This window comes from Gymnodraco acuticeps, unplaced genomic scaffold (assembly GCF_902827175.1).
Source record: "Gymnodraco acuticeps unplaced genomic scaffold, fGymAcu1.1, whole genome shotgun sequence".
NCBI lineage: Eukaryota > Metazoa > Chordata > Actinopteri > Perciformes > Bathydraconidae > Gymnodraco > Gymnodraco acuticeps.
This window is the reverse complement of record NW_022990590.1, coordinates 8,140,187-8,156,472: the sequence shown is the minus strand read 5'-3', so window position 1 is coordinate 8,156,472 and position 16,286 is coordinate 8,140,187. Positions and strand designations below refer to the sequence as shown.

The 16,286-nt window shown below is 40.1% G+C and overlaps 1 protein-coding gene across 1 annotated transcript in view; it reads right to left on the bottom strand.

Annotated features, from left to right (window-relative positions):
• The window catches only part of disp1 (dispatched homolog 1 (Drosophila)), a 107,627-nt gene that overhangs the window by 80,206 nt on the left and 11,135 nt on the right, over positions 1–16,286 (bottom strand). Inside the window, exon 3 of the mRNA XM_034228586.1 lies at positions 460–529. The gene's annotated coding sequence lies outside the window, so the exon portion shown is untranslated. The remainder of the gene's footprint in view (positions 1–459; positions 530–16,286) is intronic.

Sequence of the window (16,286 nt, the reverse complement as noted above, 5' to 3'; positions counted from 1 at the left end):
TTTTGAATGAGCACCATTTAATGGCTGTTACTAGTAGAGATCCCTACCAAACACCTTGTAAACGATACAAATGATCATGTTTGGGTTAAAGTAAGTATGTGTTTACTTAACTGAAATGATGTACGATGTCCAGATGCAGCTCCTGTGTATTGATATTCTGATTTCTGTGTTTGTAGATAGATTGACAACATTTAATGCCTCCTATTTTCATTGTGTTACCTGTTATGGGTTGGCTGTACTGTATGTGGTCATGTTTTATAGAATCTTGCAGTGTTGTTAACTTGTAGAGTAATATAGGCATATTTTCTGACCAACGTAACAATGTAAGAACGGAGCATAGAAAAAGCCAGAGTCAATCATGACTGTTGCAGACGTGGGTTATGCATAAACCTACTTTTAAAAGAGGAACAGATAGAGTAAGATGTGCACGAAGAGACCGGACAGTGACATGTGTCTTACCTGTAGGATGACAAAGGACCATGCTCTGCATCTATTCATGCATTCAGACTCCTCACAGAAACAAGTTAACCTGTTGAGACACAAAGACAATATTTATTTGTCACATTGTCTTTTTTTCAGGGTACATTAAACTGAGACTTTCTACTATTGAAAAAAAGACTGGAGTTCAAATCAGCTGCCTAGAAGCAATTATTAGAAAGCAAGACTTCTACAATGGGTACATTTGTCTTTTAAAAATAGGAAAATAATATTAAGAATGTTCCATGAAAATGGCAACAAGCAATGAAAATGTTCCAGCTACAGACACTACCCTGTAAAACAAGCAATGGAAGAAAAAATAGTTTTAATTGGTAGAGAAAGGATTAGAAAGACGGAGAATGTGTTCATAAGCAGCTCATAGGGACCTCCAGGTGACCTCATAGTGATGTGGCGGCAATGCACCAATAAAAAGGACACAAACATAAATACACACATTTGTACAAAACCTGCAATTATTTTTCCTCTACCCCTCTCTTTAAATACACTGACCCTCCAGCTAAAAGGCCACACCACTGCCGGTTCCCCTCGGTCCGTCTATAAGGTCTGAGGAGGTCACTCAGAGGTGATGATTACACACAGTGACAGAACAAAACGTGTTGCAGCAGAGGGCTGAACGTGATGATTTGACAGGCTTGAAGAAAAAGGAGATGTTTGATAAGAGCTGAAAGAACTAGACTATATCCTCCTGCCAGCGACGCCAGGCCAGGAAGGTACATGTAGCCTAATAACAAGGTTATGATATGTCCTTGAGTATTTTAAACGGCTCTACAGAACAGAAGGCCATTCAAAGCCAACATATGGTCCACATCACCAATTACCAAGGTGTGCGTCGATAGGGAGAAGATGAAGAGAGTGGTAGCCACAGAGGGAGTTTAAATATGGACAGATGAGGAGGGACTTCTGGCCAATTTAGGGTAATGACCTCAGGTCAGAGGACCTGGTTCACTTTACATAATGGCTCAAAGTTCTTTAGCAGCCTCCTTGTCTGAAACAGTGGAAGTGTGGACAAATACATTATTCAAATTCTATTTGTTGTATATTTATTTACGCATGCTTTTGAGAGCCTGGGGAGGAAAAGGAACTGCTCAAATCCTCAAATGGTTGCTCCGAAAAAGTAGTATGTAAAATAAACAAAAATGACTTTTTAATCAAAACCATGTCCCATGTTTCTTACTTTCGGTCTCATGCATAAATAAATCAGATAAACACTTCTGCATACACACCAATGTAAAAGAAAACTATTCAAGAGCAAACAGTAAAGATTACTTTTAAAATAACCCTTGCCTTATCCATTGTTTGGCAAACATCCCTGTCTTAAGAGACGGTTGTGTGTGTTTCTTAACCCTCCTATTGTCTTTGTCCCCCCCCCCCCCCCACCTTACTTTGGTGTTCGCGGTCAAATTTGACCGGTCCCGTTTTAACTGCTATTACCTTAAAGGTGGGGTAGGTAACTTTGGAGAAACCAGCTCGAGATCGCTAGAATTTGAAAATACACAACCGGAATAAATCTGCCACTTCCTCACAGAGCCCCTCCTCCAACACACACGAACGCGCACATGACCAATGAGGGCACGAGATGAGTTTGTGCACAGATGGAAGGCTGACAGGCAGGTAGGCCGTCCAGTTATTTTAGCCGGGCCGGCTAAAATGATTGGTCGTGCTTTTTACAGCGCTACAGCTTCTACAGATGATATTTTGTTATGGATTTATTGTCAAAGCACTTCAGATATTCATTGCAATCGGGATGTTGAGAGCATTCCATGGAATATAACAACAAGTGTATCTCGAGCCGGTTTCTCAAACTTACCTACCCCACCTTTAACACAAAAACCATTATTCATCACCAAATGTCATTTAACACCCTTTCAAACTGTACATATTGTATCAGACTACTGGTATACATGAAAAACTGCAGTAAATATACAAAGAACAGACACTGAACATGTATTGTGTGTGCCAGGTGTGATCCATGTGGGGGGATGGGCACATAAGGGGGAGAAACACATCTACAGTAAAGTGTGTGTGTGTGTGTGTGTGTGTCATCTGATCCGGATGGTTACTAATTCCTTTTCTTTACACCATGGTGTTACAAAGTTGACTAAATCATCCAACATGCAATGACAGTGGTGATCAGCAATTGTATATGTTCAAATGTCTACTGTGAGTGATATCATAAAACCTTAATGCTATTGAATGTAAAACAAAAAAGTTATGTTTGATGAAAGTAGTAAATCGGTCAGATTTGACCCGAAGACAACAGGAGGGTTAAGGAACAAATGGTTTCTTACAGTAGAAAAACAAAATGTAGATATGTCGATTTGTCATATATAGGATAGAATACTTGTGATAAAGTGCAGCCAATAGTAGACAGTGAAAAGCCATTAGGACGGGAAGATGACGGAAAAGTATTAAGTATGACAAAAGAAAGATACAAAATTAAATTAACTTTTGTTTGTAGTTCAGAATAAAAAGTGCTATTATGGATTCTTTAATTTGTCATTGTTCCTCCAACGTTTTGTTTGACCTCTCCTAGTCAATTGGTTGCGACTAATTATTGGTTTTATTCTTAGTTAGGTTAGGGTTAGGTCATTTTTATGCTTTTTTTTAATGTTGAATAACCCAAGGAACTTAAAGGCGTATTTATGGTAAAAGTAACATTTTAAATGAGGCTTATGAATAATCCTTTGTGGACAAACTGATCTCAGATCCGCGGATAAAATGATCGATTAGTCGACAGATTTGCATCAAGGTACATACGGTTAAGTATGTCTTCTAGTCAGCCCTGCTACAAGCATGAGGGAACAGTGTGTTAGTGGAGAGACCCAGGACTCCCTCCAGATTTAGTCCCAGGAAGACCCCGATTGACCCTAATTAATTCGCACACAACCATCTCACAGACAATTCCCATCTACCCCAGGTCGCTGGTAGGCCCAGTCCAAGCATGCATGCACCAATTAATCCAATGGCTCGAGTCACAGTCTGCTCTCATTTCCAACAAAGTCAATCAAATACTGGGAATTCAAGACCAGATTTTCCTCGTTACCTACAGAACAACTTTTAAGTGTTATGTTAGACACAACGCTTTGGAGAGGCACTATCCCAGGAATTGGGCTGATATAGTACTCATTGGTTTCACAATAATAGCTTTAATCTAAAAAGAAGCTACTCCCCAAATTCCTACCTTTCCACGACTCTGAAAAAGCTCATTTTGAGCCTGTGAAGACACAAACAATCTGTTGATTCAGTGGCAGAATCCTTTCCCCTAAGCCGCTATTTGCTTTAGCGACGATGACACAAGGGGAGGAATTTCAGCAATGCCTGAGTATCGTAGACTCATTTCCTCAGCGCGAGAGCCATCTCCAGACAGACAAGACTGCAGTGAAGTCTGGTGTATTCCTGCGCCTCTGGCTCCAGGTCAGCCAGTGTCCTGCAGACAAGTTTTAGACCAGTGTTTCGATACAAAGATACACACTATTTATTCTTAAAAGGTAGCAAACATGTAATGGCTTGAAGCATTCCGGCATGGGAATCAATCAGTCCTGAAACTTTATTTTCCAATGAACTCATAAAGACCAAACATAGATGAAATCCCCATCTCTCATCACTTGTTTGTTTTGTCTGACTAACGAAATACAATCATTGACTATCAATGTGATAAATTCACGAGGAACTATTTTAGAGCACTCGGTAATCCCCGCTCTTTTATAATTTCCAAAGATTATTTTGTGTTATACTTCAAAAGAAATGACTGCCTGTCTATAGGATTCCAAAGAGCTTACTGTCTCATTCTACACAAATGGAAGTCTCTCCCAATTGTAAGGGATCAAAGTAGCCTCCTAACTGCGCCGCTTTCAAGTAGAAAATGAAAAGCGTGAAAAGCCAGAGCACACTCTCTTTCCGACTGGATCAACTCAAACTCCCAGCCTTGAGGAAACTTTGCGTGTTCAATAGGGGATCAATGCCAAGAATTATTGTGGCGATTTCCATTAATGCTCAGTCTCTCTTTCTGTCTAAGCCCTCCCTGATATTTTCCATTGGTAGGTAGGTCACTAATATGTCATGACTGTACATGCTAGTAATAAACTGTGTAGTTTCAACACACTGTAGGATGCCCTTTTTATACAAGGGCTCTAAAGTCAATGAAAATAGAAATGAAATGGGCTTTGCAAGCAGATTAGCAAATGGTGTGCTTCATGGATGCCAGCCAAGAATCTTCTACCCGACACTTTTGTCTTTTTTCAGCTGTTTGATTTAATGCCAGATATGTAAATGGCTTCTGAAAGTCACACAGGAGCTCATATGGGACAAAATGGCTGTATCAAATGAGATAGGGATATCAACACTGGAGATCTCCAGTGATGAAAGAGGTGGTGAATGGGGAGAAAGTCGTGAAGGCAACAGCAAGGCTAAAACAGGATATGGAATTATGGACTGAACAAATTAAATGATTAGAGGATGAGGTAGTTGGGGTTAAAAGGGATGACTGAACCTTGGAATCAAGTCAGCCATTAGTTTTAATCCCATTACAAACTGTAACAGCCGCCTGACTGAACCTACCTTTTCAAGGCTTTCAGAAAACGTTGTCCTGTTAGCGGTAAATGGGTTTGTAGAGCCACATGCGCAGGCAAGTACCCATCCACCCACATCCACACCTGTCACCTCATTCTTTTGTGGGTGGATCATTCACTTCAGTGCTGCTCAAATATCTTACCCAGAGAAAAAGAGAAATATGTTTGTAGAAGCAGCGTTTCAGAGATCACAAAAGAGCTGGAAATTGGGTGGTAGGCCTTAAAGATTTGACAACAATGGAATCGCCTTGAGGGCTTAGTCACAAGGAAATGAGTCATCTGATGTTATGAATAAATGATTAATGATTTGCAAAGTTAACTCTAAAGCTTCTCATCCAAATCAGCTGCATGTTCTCAAGGATCATATAGAATATGTAATGTCTTCGACACCTGAGGAGAATTGGTCAAGGATATTTCCCTTTTGTTTATATTTCTGGTTTTCCTGTGAGATGACAAATGGGCATCAGAGCGGGCCGGAGCACACAACACAGCTGTTCCTGTGTGCCTTAGCACTGTCACTGTTTGTGTTCCCAGGAGGAGCGGACAAAGCGCTTCCAGGTCGTCCGCTAACCTGCCTGCTCATTTCCAAAGGTCATCCTGCTGGGACACAGAGCTGACCTCTCATGCCAAAGGTTACTTTGTGAGGAGGAGGAGGGTGGGGAAGAGGGGGGGAGGATAGGGAGAGGAGTGAGGAAGGTGAGAGAGAGTTAAGAACAAATCACCCCTGATTTTAATTTAACCTCATCATCCATTATAGGATTTCCCATGCATTGTCTAGCCCTAACCCTACTTCCTTGAGGCCAAAATCAGCAAGTAAACCAATTAAGATTCTCCAAAAAAGGCCCCTTAAAACCATTCTAATGGTTTTTTTCTTCTATCACTTTCTCCTATTTCCAGGTTCAGTGGTATTTGGCACAGGGTTGAATGCCTATAGATGGCATTGCTCAGCAAGCTCATTAGCTCTGGCCCGCTGTTGCGTTCACTCAAACCAGACCAAAGACGTGATAGGGTGGAAATTCAAAGAGGGTGGGAGGAGGGAGGGAATGCGAGGGGACAGATATGTTTCCTTGGATAAGGCAGAGCTTAATAATGACTTCCTGTATTTAGCCAGGAAAACAAAACAGAGAGGCACCATGGAAGATGGTGCGAACACAAGCGCTTTCCAAGAGTGCTGTAATGCCTTCGATGCAGTGTAATCCATCTCTAACGTTACGTATAGAAGACAGGAGTGTGACGGGTTAGGGTGTATGTTGGGGGGGTTACAACATCTGGATCTTGTAGTACGTGCCTCTGGAGGAATTGACAGTCTCTCAATTGAGCAACAACCCCCTCTCAGTCCATTCACGGTGCTCCTTTCCTCTTCTGTTTGTTTCCTCCTCTATCCTTTACCCCTGTCCTTCAGGACCATGTGAAAACTCCCAATTACCAGAACCACAAAAAGTGCTAACGGTTGGACATAAACATGGAATATGCAAAACTAACGATCTCTTAACAAGGGCCATGCTGAAATGCGATTGAATGTGTCAGCAGGTCGTAAAAGGCCCCCTCACGATCAATGTAATTATGAAAGCTTTACGTGGAGGACTTTCCGGACTGGGGAGTGACCGGCGACAGGAGGAGGGGCATTATGTTCCACCAACAGAACCCCCTTTTCAACCCGACGTGAGGAGAACAAGCGAGGTCTTCCAGCTGCCTCCTATCAGCGGCGGTAACAGACGGGGCGAAAGAGAGACGGGACGAAAGAAAAGAGGTTTGTAACACCTGCAGCAGGGTGCCAGCAAACATTCCTTGGTCCTCCGGCCCCTCGGTGATGCACTCTATAAATCCTTGTGATTAGCTACAGTAGCGGACCTAAGTGCCACTTAAATTAAACCCCAAAGGGGAAGTTGTTGTGACCTCCAAGTTTTGGAAATGTGATTTGGGCCCAAGTGATTATTGCAAAAACAAAGCTAGTTCTGTTGCTCTTTGGAAGGAGGAAGGGTGTGATGGAAATGTATGAGAAGAAGGTTTCCAACAATAAGTCGTAAAATAAGAAAATAAGTCCATGTTATTAAACTCTTATGTTAACTTTAACTAGTCTATTATCCTTTTTGTATTCTGGGAAAAGTTCACACCAAAACAAGACACAGATGTGCATATAGAGTCTAAGCCCATGTTTCCATACAGTGTACTTGAAAATTGTAAAGTTTGCCGGGTCTGCTTTTCCTCCAAAATTCAAAAACGCACAGATCCATTTATTATGTTTTCAAAGCATCTTCCCAAGGCCAGAATCTCCACACAAAAAAGGGACATGAATAGAGGAGGTGTAGGCTATAAATCAGACTCAATTCTGTGTCACGGAAACATCCACAACATCAACCTGAGCTAGTCAATAAATGAGAAGGTGACTGACCGGAGACAAAAAACTCCACAAATCACGTCCACGAAATAAAGCAGCAGGCCTGATTATTGCAAAGTCTCCAGAGGTCTATAAAGCCGCGGGGCTCACAGAAGGGATGGCACAGCTCTGGTCCGGAGTATTGTTGACAGCTGACGTTGACCAGACCCAACTGCACTCTTTGACTCGTAAGAGTGCAAACAGTATTTCTACATACAATCTGTCAGGGGGCTTACTCTCCAACATCAGCAACATAATACTATGACTTCTAGGCTCTTGTAGAGAATCATCTACAATCATTTGAATTCATATCCTTTTCCCTCTGATTACATACAGACTCGGTGATGGTTATGAAGCAGATTTCTCTGGATATGTCTACCTTAAGCCACAAACAATGATGGCATTGAAATGAGAACGAAAATCTGCACCTAAATGGGACACATTTATAGATCAGACCAATAAGAGCTTCAACTGCAGGGTCTTCGAATTGTTACACTGTGTGTCAACGTTTTGAATGGTTGGTATAATCCATGTTTATTTATAAAGTATTTGTTTATGAGAGTTGACTGTGGAGTTAATGGAGATATCTGCGCCAAAGACATTGCACAATGGAAATAAGAACACCAAAAAGTAGATAAATGCAATAGTTTTTAGATTCAATTTAAAACTTGATATTTTAAAATAACTGGTACAACTTCCAACTATGGATTTATTAAGCTTATTCCTGACTTTCTTGTGAAAAACAATTCATTCATTCTTTGATAATGAAAACATTGTACGTTTTAGCTTGAACACACATTACTACAGTAGTAATAATCAGAGATGGGGTCGTTACTCAAAAAGTAATATATTACATATTACTTTAAAAAAAAAGTAATATATTACTTTACGTTGTTACTCTCTACATAACGTTACTTTACTCGCAGGCCGCCCCTCCCTACAGGTAGATCACGCAGACTGCGGAGGGTGCTTCATTTTGTGGAGGGAGCCTCATCTGAAGCTCAAATGCGCCACAGTTTTCGCCGCCGCTCCACTAGCAGCCAATATTATCTTCTTGCAGACTTATTGCCATTTGCTGGCAAATATGAATGAATATAAAATGAATTTCCATTAAAGATGTACCAATGGAGGTGTAAGAACATTCTGAGTATCAATTCAAGTTTGCTGTCAATTACTGTGAACTTGGAAATACATTTTGTCAGCACATTATTCATTTGTATTCATTGTATAAGTAGAAGCGTGGTTTGATGTAGAGCCATCAGAAAGAATAACAATCAGTATATCATGTCTGATCATCAAAGCTCAACCCATTCTTTAAAGATGCAACACCTGCATACAACCCTAACCTGCAAGGAGAGAAACACATGTACCGCAACACAATTCATTCACACACAAACACATACACACATAGCGTATCTTTTCACACCGAATGTTGGCTTTTGTTGGCCTTGACAGCCGGAGACGTCCTGTGGGAGGACTCATGTCTGCTCTGGCAGCGAGGGGCCATCAGGAGTCCTTCAGGATGCCAAGAGTTTCATGCGTTCATCTATGGGCTCTCGTGCTTTCAGGGGGATGTGGGTCTTTGTCTCTTAAGACAAACTAACTGGTCTTAAGTTACAAAAGACACAAGGCCTTTTCATATAGAGCAGGATTGGTTGGATGATGTTTTGATTAAAAAACCTGTTTTGCTAACCTCTAAATCCAACAGAATTTGAAACCCATTCAACCAGATTTGTGGATGCTTGATGATGCAAACGTTTGAGGTAGTTTGAAATAAGTGATCTCGAAAATGAGGTGCAAAATAAAAGGGCCAAACAATGCAACGTCTTTCCCTCTTCTTGTCAGATCTGTTCTAACAAAAATGTGAACACACTTTATTTCATTTTTGGCAAAGTGAGATGGTGCATCCTATGTTGTCCTTTGAGAACCTCCTGGAGCACATTACAACTTGTTTTATAAAGCCATTAGAAACATTTGTTATACGTTTTGAACTAAGAGGTTCATAACGGTTACAACACTAAGATAAATGAAGAGAACTAACAAGTTTTATAGAAGTCAACCAATAAAGGAAGACAAAGACTACTTTACAAGTTAAAGAACTAAGTTAAATAACTTGAATTGATATATCTATCTATCCATTTGAAAGGCTTTTGATGCATTGATGTTTCCACTAATATTAACAAACATTCAAGGGCCTGTGGTAGGTATGTTACATTTGTCTATTCATCATTGGTTTGACTTTTTTAAAGAAAAAAGCCAAATATGTACTGGTTCTGTCTTTTAAGATGTGATTTATTTCCCCATAATTAAATAAGAAAAAATGTAATTGTGGATTGTTGCTCAAACTACACAAGATAATGAATTGATGGAGAACAATTTCATAGATCAGTGGAACAAGGAATGGAAGGAAAAGAATATGGGGAAGTGCAAACTGCAACAAAATAGAAATTAACTGTAGAAAAAAACAATAGATTTTCTGACAAAAGTCGCTCAGTTGAGTTGAGTCCTGTGATAGAGGCAACACAATCATGTAGTGCGGCCCACAGAGAACATGTAGTGCACATTGAGGAGTTGCCAACACCCAGCGAGTGCCATTAGTGAATTTAACTGAACACAGAAGCCAGACGGGCAGCTTTGCCAGAACCCTCAGCCCCCCCGAGCCTGAGCCTGGCCAGGGTCACAGTCACTGTTCATAGAGCAGCACGTCCACCAGCAATCCAAAACAAAATGAGCATTAGTGAAACACTGTACTAAAAACAGAGAGCTTTGAAGTACTGCTCCTATTCAATCTACTCCCTCCCCCCGCTCCAAAAGACGCTGCCAAGGAAATGCAAGCCAAATGTTGTTGTAACATGGACGGGCGTGTGTGTGTGCGTGCGTGCATGCGTGCGTGCGTGCGTGTACATCCATGGTTGTGTGTGCCATATGGGATTGTTTGCACACAGGTGTGTCCGTAGAGCTTTATCAAACTTGCATGCAGTGTAAGGAACATGGTTTTTGTCAATGTCAATCCACATGGAAGAAGGGAAGCTCACTGGCTGAGAAGAAAAATATCTGGTTCTCACTAAGTAAGCTTAAAAAAGCATATAAGAAAAACAGACATGAAACCTAATGTTAACAAAATTAAATACAGCTAAACCGCTTAAACCACCGTTGAAATTCTGCAAAAACAACGGCTGACGATCTCTGGTGCTGTAGTTTTAGAGAAGAGGACCACTGAGCAAAGATATAAATAAGATAAGAATGTGGATGCAGAAGGGCAGAGTGATATAGAGGAAACGGAGGGAAAATGGGGACAAGAAAGAAAGAGGCAGAGGAATGAAAAAATAAAGAGAGGAAGGGAGGCAGCAGCTCTTTAGCCTTTTAAAACAATGTATGGATACGCTCAAGGTACATAAAGGTCTTCATCAACTGGTACAAAACAACAGAAATGGATTTACACAGCTCTTCTCCATCAATCCGTACCTATCCAAACTTCTCAGTAAAGACTGGTGCAGGAATGAGTCCCGAAACCCGAGAATGAGTTCATGTTTGGCTCCCTCGTCTCAAAAGTAAGCTTTTGGATGCCCAGAAATAAAGTCTGGTTAATTCAAACTTACTTTTAAGTTTTATTCTACGACATAAAATACCCCACTGTTTAATGTCTAATGTTTTATGTGTCATTATAATGGCGGTTGCTAACAAAGGGCTAATTCATTAAGAATACTAAGTACTTCAGTACTGCTGACTGTGTTTGCCAAAGATCTCATTTTCTTAAATGAAATGGAAATATCCCATTGGTTTTTGTCGAGCTCTTGCGATGCTAACTTCTTGGTTGGCCTACACAAATACATCATCACTGCAACACTCTATTGTGAGCCAAACAACAACAGGCCCTCAGGGGTCAGTGGCTTGGACCGAGGCCAAGACAGTCTGCCCCCCTCGCCCCTCCATTACAAACCCTCTCTGGTCTGTGTCAGTCTGATGAACAGTCTCTAAACTCTTCTACGGTAAGAAAGCAGATGGAACGACGATTTGTAGCACACACAGAGAAAATGAAAGAGAGCAGTTAAGTTGAAAAGGGGAGTACCAAATGCACTCTCAAAATGTTCCTCTGGCCAACGAGCCTAAAATATGCCTTACATTTGCACATTTTTCCAATTTATCTCTTATTGAATTAAGGTTTCAGACTCCTGGACGCCTTAAGGAGAACATAGCAGAGGAGGACGAGAAAGAGAGTGAGACAGGGATAAACGCGTCATAGAAAGGACCCAATCTGTGCGATTTCTCTTGAGGTGGCTTTGTTTTGATTTGATAGGTCAAATATATAATGATAATGATGATGATATTGGCGTAGGGAGCGGAGCCTCCTCCCAAAATTCATTGAATCTCTCTGATTTATGATACAATGAACACCTAACAGAGCTGAACTCCAGCCAATATGATGTTGTTTTATCATGTTAAAGTCAAATACAAGTACTTCATTTACTACTTCAGGTACAACTGTTTTACTGTTTCTTTGAGTATTCCTACATCACTACATTGGCAGATGAATGTTTTAGGGTATATCAACATCACACAAAAGTATAATTATAGGGATAAGGGGATAATAATAATAATAATAATAATAATAAATTACATTTGTATAGCGCCTTTCAAGGGATCCAAGGCCGCTTTACATGGTGAACAAACAAACAAACAAACAAACAAACGGGAAAACATCGATAGACTCGAATATGGGGATATAATGTTTTTATCAAAAGGCTGGTTGAATAAAATATATAAAGTCCATTTACGGTTTCCTGTCTGTTTACCTTCTTTTGAATTGAATATGTTAAAGAACCCAGCAAGCACTTTTTATTGTGTTAACATATTAGCTGGGTCCCAATTTGCATACTTCTGTACTTACAGGAAATAAGTAAGTCCCAATGCAATTATGGGAAAATGCAGAGCAAAATGAGTACAAATAAAAGATATACATGTTGGTTTTTTTATATATATTTAAGTAACGTACCACTATACATCCGTTACATTTATAAGGTTCATTATTTGTTGCTGGAATCGGTCGTACCCAGCTAGCTAACAAGCAGTGAGCATGACTTCTGGTGAGGGTACATCGTAGGGCTGCTCAATTAATCGTATTTTAATCGCAATTACGATTATGGCTTGCAACGATTACGAAAACAACGTAATCGAAATAAAACGATAATTTTTTTATTATGACTTTTTTTTTTTTTTTTTAATTAAAAGTTCAATTATACTTACAGTTCAGGGTAATCAACTGTTCAAAACATACTGTTCAAATTTATTTTCTCCAATACATTTATGTTTTCAAAGTAAATGGATAATCGTTTTTAATAATCGTGATATCAATTATTGACCCAAATAATCGAGATTATGATTTTTGCCATAATCGAGCAGCCCTAGTACATCGGCTGTGTGGGTTGGAGAAATAGGAAATTCACACACTCCAAAAGTGTTCACAATTCACAACATGGCAGTGTACTAATCTGAATAAGTTCAGAGCAATGGAGTCATGAAGAATAACAACATGAGTTTATGTGTTTGACATTCAAACATAATAAAAGAGCTATAGCTGCTAAGGGCCTAGTTTTAGTTTAGCCTGAGGGTAAAGTCAAATCATTGTTTCTGGAAAAGTAGCATACAGTAGGTAGCATGAGGTGAAGCAGAGTTTTATGGCAAACCGTTTGTTAGAATATACCGATGATCTGGCAACGGTGAAGGAACCCAGAGGCTCTGTAGGGGTTTGGATAAGCCAGTTCTCCATCTGTGATCATTAAGGTCCAGTTTTCCATCCGCTTTGCCTCTCAGCTCTGTCGCAGGGCACATTCTCAGGTATTATGGGTCTCTGCAGTGTATGAAAACTGAACTAAAAGACTCAGACCAAAGGGTTCGGTCAAATAATGCACACATTGTTTCAGTAGATTGTGCAATAACGAAAGTATCATAGAGAAGGTTAGACAGGATGTGACTTTTTCAGACTTACACTTGAAGAAAATGTCAAATTATCAGTTTTGCAGTCTTCCAAACAACTATGTCATACTGCCTCTAGGCCCAGCAAATTAAAAAGGCGCAGGGGATTGTCTGATATTTTACATTTTCATTTCTTTCCTTCAGCATTTGCCAATATGGGTGGTAACATAGGATAATAAAAAAAATTTCACACACTATTTTTCTTTCCTTCACCTGCAGAGATGTAATGGTCACGTGGCAGGTCACGTGACCTGCCATGAGTTAAAGTGTATATTAAGCTTGCAGACTGGCACAGTTAGGGGTTTGTCAGTAACGATTAAGCGGCATGGGGCGATTTGTTGTAAAGTAGTATTGGACTTGTCCTCTCCGTCAGTTTAGGGAAGGTTAATGGTGCACGGTGTGAGTCGCAGCTGTGTTCGGAGACATTTTGTGACTTTGCCAAGCCTTCTTTACAAGCTGATATGTTGACTTTTTGTTGTATAAATAGTATGATTTCACTTTTCTTTTTAATCAAATACAAGTGTAGCATGGGCAATGATCTTAAAATATTCAGGATTGTGGAGCTGGACACTGTCAGAGGCTGGCTTGGTAAGCATTCTCTTATGGTGCAAACAAATTGATATTAAGCAACCAGTCATGTCAACATTAATTACACTGTAAAAAGAGTTTTCCAATTATAACTATTGTAATATTATATCTTAACTGTACTATGTATTATTTTATTGACCAGTATTTAAATCATGCTTTATAATTGTTTGTGCGATAGAGATTATGCAAGGTTTTTAGTGTTTGTTGATTGTTATTTACCTGCCTAAAGACTGCAGATGGAAATTAGCTATATAAAAAAGTACCAATTTCGATTGGCTGGGCGAATTGCAAACCACGCCCCGTAAAACTCTGAAAAGTTTTGTGAAGCCGCCATTGTATTTGCTAGCATTAGCATTATTATCATTAGCATTAGCCCCGCGCACTAACGGAGAGAGAATAACTTATGGCAACACAAAAAAAACATGGGAGCGGTGGAGTGATGAGGAGGTGTCGGCGTTCTGGCGATTTACTCAGAAGACACATTACCGAAATAGTTTAAGTGGTGCCCAGGGTTTTTATTCCTAGAAAACACTTTATGCACTGAATGTATTGTATGAGTTTTAATAATAATATGAATAAACAAAATGTTAGTTGATACATGGATAGTTAGTGGTATTTCTTTTCTTGTAATATCAATTAAATCCTTGAATATGAAATGTTCATCTGCATTTTATGTAGTGTTCCCAGTAGTGAACAGCTATATAATATGATCACAAATACTGATATACTAAATATCTAGTTGTAACTATTTATTTTTACTGGCGAAATATTAGTCCGCACCTGATTTTGCAGAAATACAAGATTAATTTAAATAATATTTGGATCTTAGGAAACCACTCTCACTTGTATAAGAGACGTGTTATTCCAAGATAATTTATGTCCACAAGTTATGGGGTGCGTCTCACTTCGGTTATTTTTCATTTCCTCGCTCCTCGGTCTCGGTATCACCGGAAGTTGATTTGTCTGCTCCATCTTGAGTAGCGTCCCAGTGGCCTTATTTTTGCCGTAGGATCGAGGAGCGATAACGGAGGAGCGATAATCGAGGAACTACCAGACCATCCTCCGGTGAAATCCTCAGACACTCGCCCCGCCCCCTTATTGTGTATCGCTCACCGATTGGACGATGCAGCGCATGCACTGATCTGGCTGCTGTCAGACGATCAGCTGTGCGGTGTCATCACAAACGGACTTCACGTGACGCTCCGGAGGAAACAACGTCCCATTGCTCTTAAAACTCATTTCCCTGCTTCTCGTGGTTTCCTTGCGTCTCTCCATGCTTCCCTGGTGGGAGGGACTAGACGCAGGGAAACGACGCAAGTGAGGGACGCAAGGAATCCATTTAACCGAAGTGAGATGCACCTATAGAGCCTAAAAAATCCAGTTCTGACCACCAGGAGTTGAGTGAACAACAGGATCTCTTTAAGAGTGTTTTCAAAAGTAATTCCAAGAGTTTCCAATGATTGGCATTCAGTTATTAGCTGGTTGGTTTTCAATACAGTCCTAATGCAAGTTGTACACATTTTAACCGATATTTGTCCATCGACAGAATCGTATTCTCACAGAAAAAACATGAATGCAATTTGATATGCCTCGGTCCACTCAGTTTTTAACGAAAAGTAAAGCATGTCTTTGTTTAATTTGTTTCAGATTTCAGAGAGGAAGGAGTCAATTCTGTTACATTTTCTTCTGTGTTTTCCCTTTCTCCTTTCCCTTGCCTCTTGGCATCTTCTTAAGCCAACTGGACCAGAACACAACTCTCAAAGTCAATTGATTTGCATCTTTTGTCTACTTTCTCGATTGTTTTTTATGTGATGTAATACTGTATAAAATCCATCAGGAAATGAGTTCCTTCGTCAATAACACCAAAAGTCTGTTACCATAAAGCAATGGGATCAACTGTAAACAAATTATTTGAGTTTTTGGATGAAAAAGGTTCAACGAAATGACTGAAGCATCAGTCCGCTGGAAATCAGAGGGTAGGTGTTGAGAGCCCGTGACACACCATGGCGAGTTACATATTCCACATGTCCCGCATTACTCAACATTGGCTCACTCCGGTTCCTCTGGGGGCGAGCCCTGCAACCATTCAACACTAATGGGCTGAAAGAAAGACTTCAGAGCACCTCTACTATTTCCTCTCAGCCTTTCTCAGTACTCATTATGCACAACACACTTATCTAATACACAAAAACAGATGTTCTTCCCATGATTGTGTTCCCCTTGGTAACCCTCTTTGTCAAGCTTTTGTTTCGGACTATTTGATATTCCAAGGTGGAGGTGAC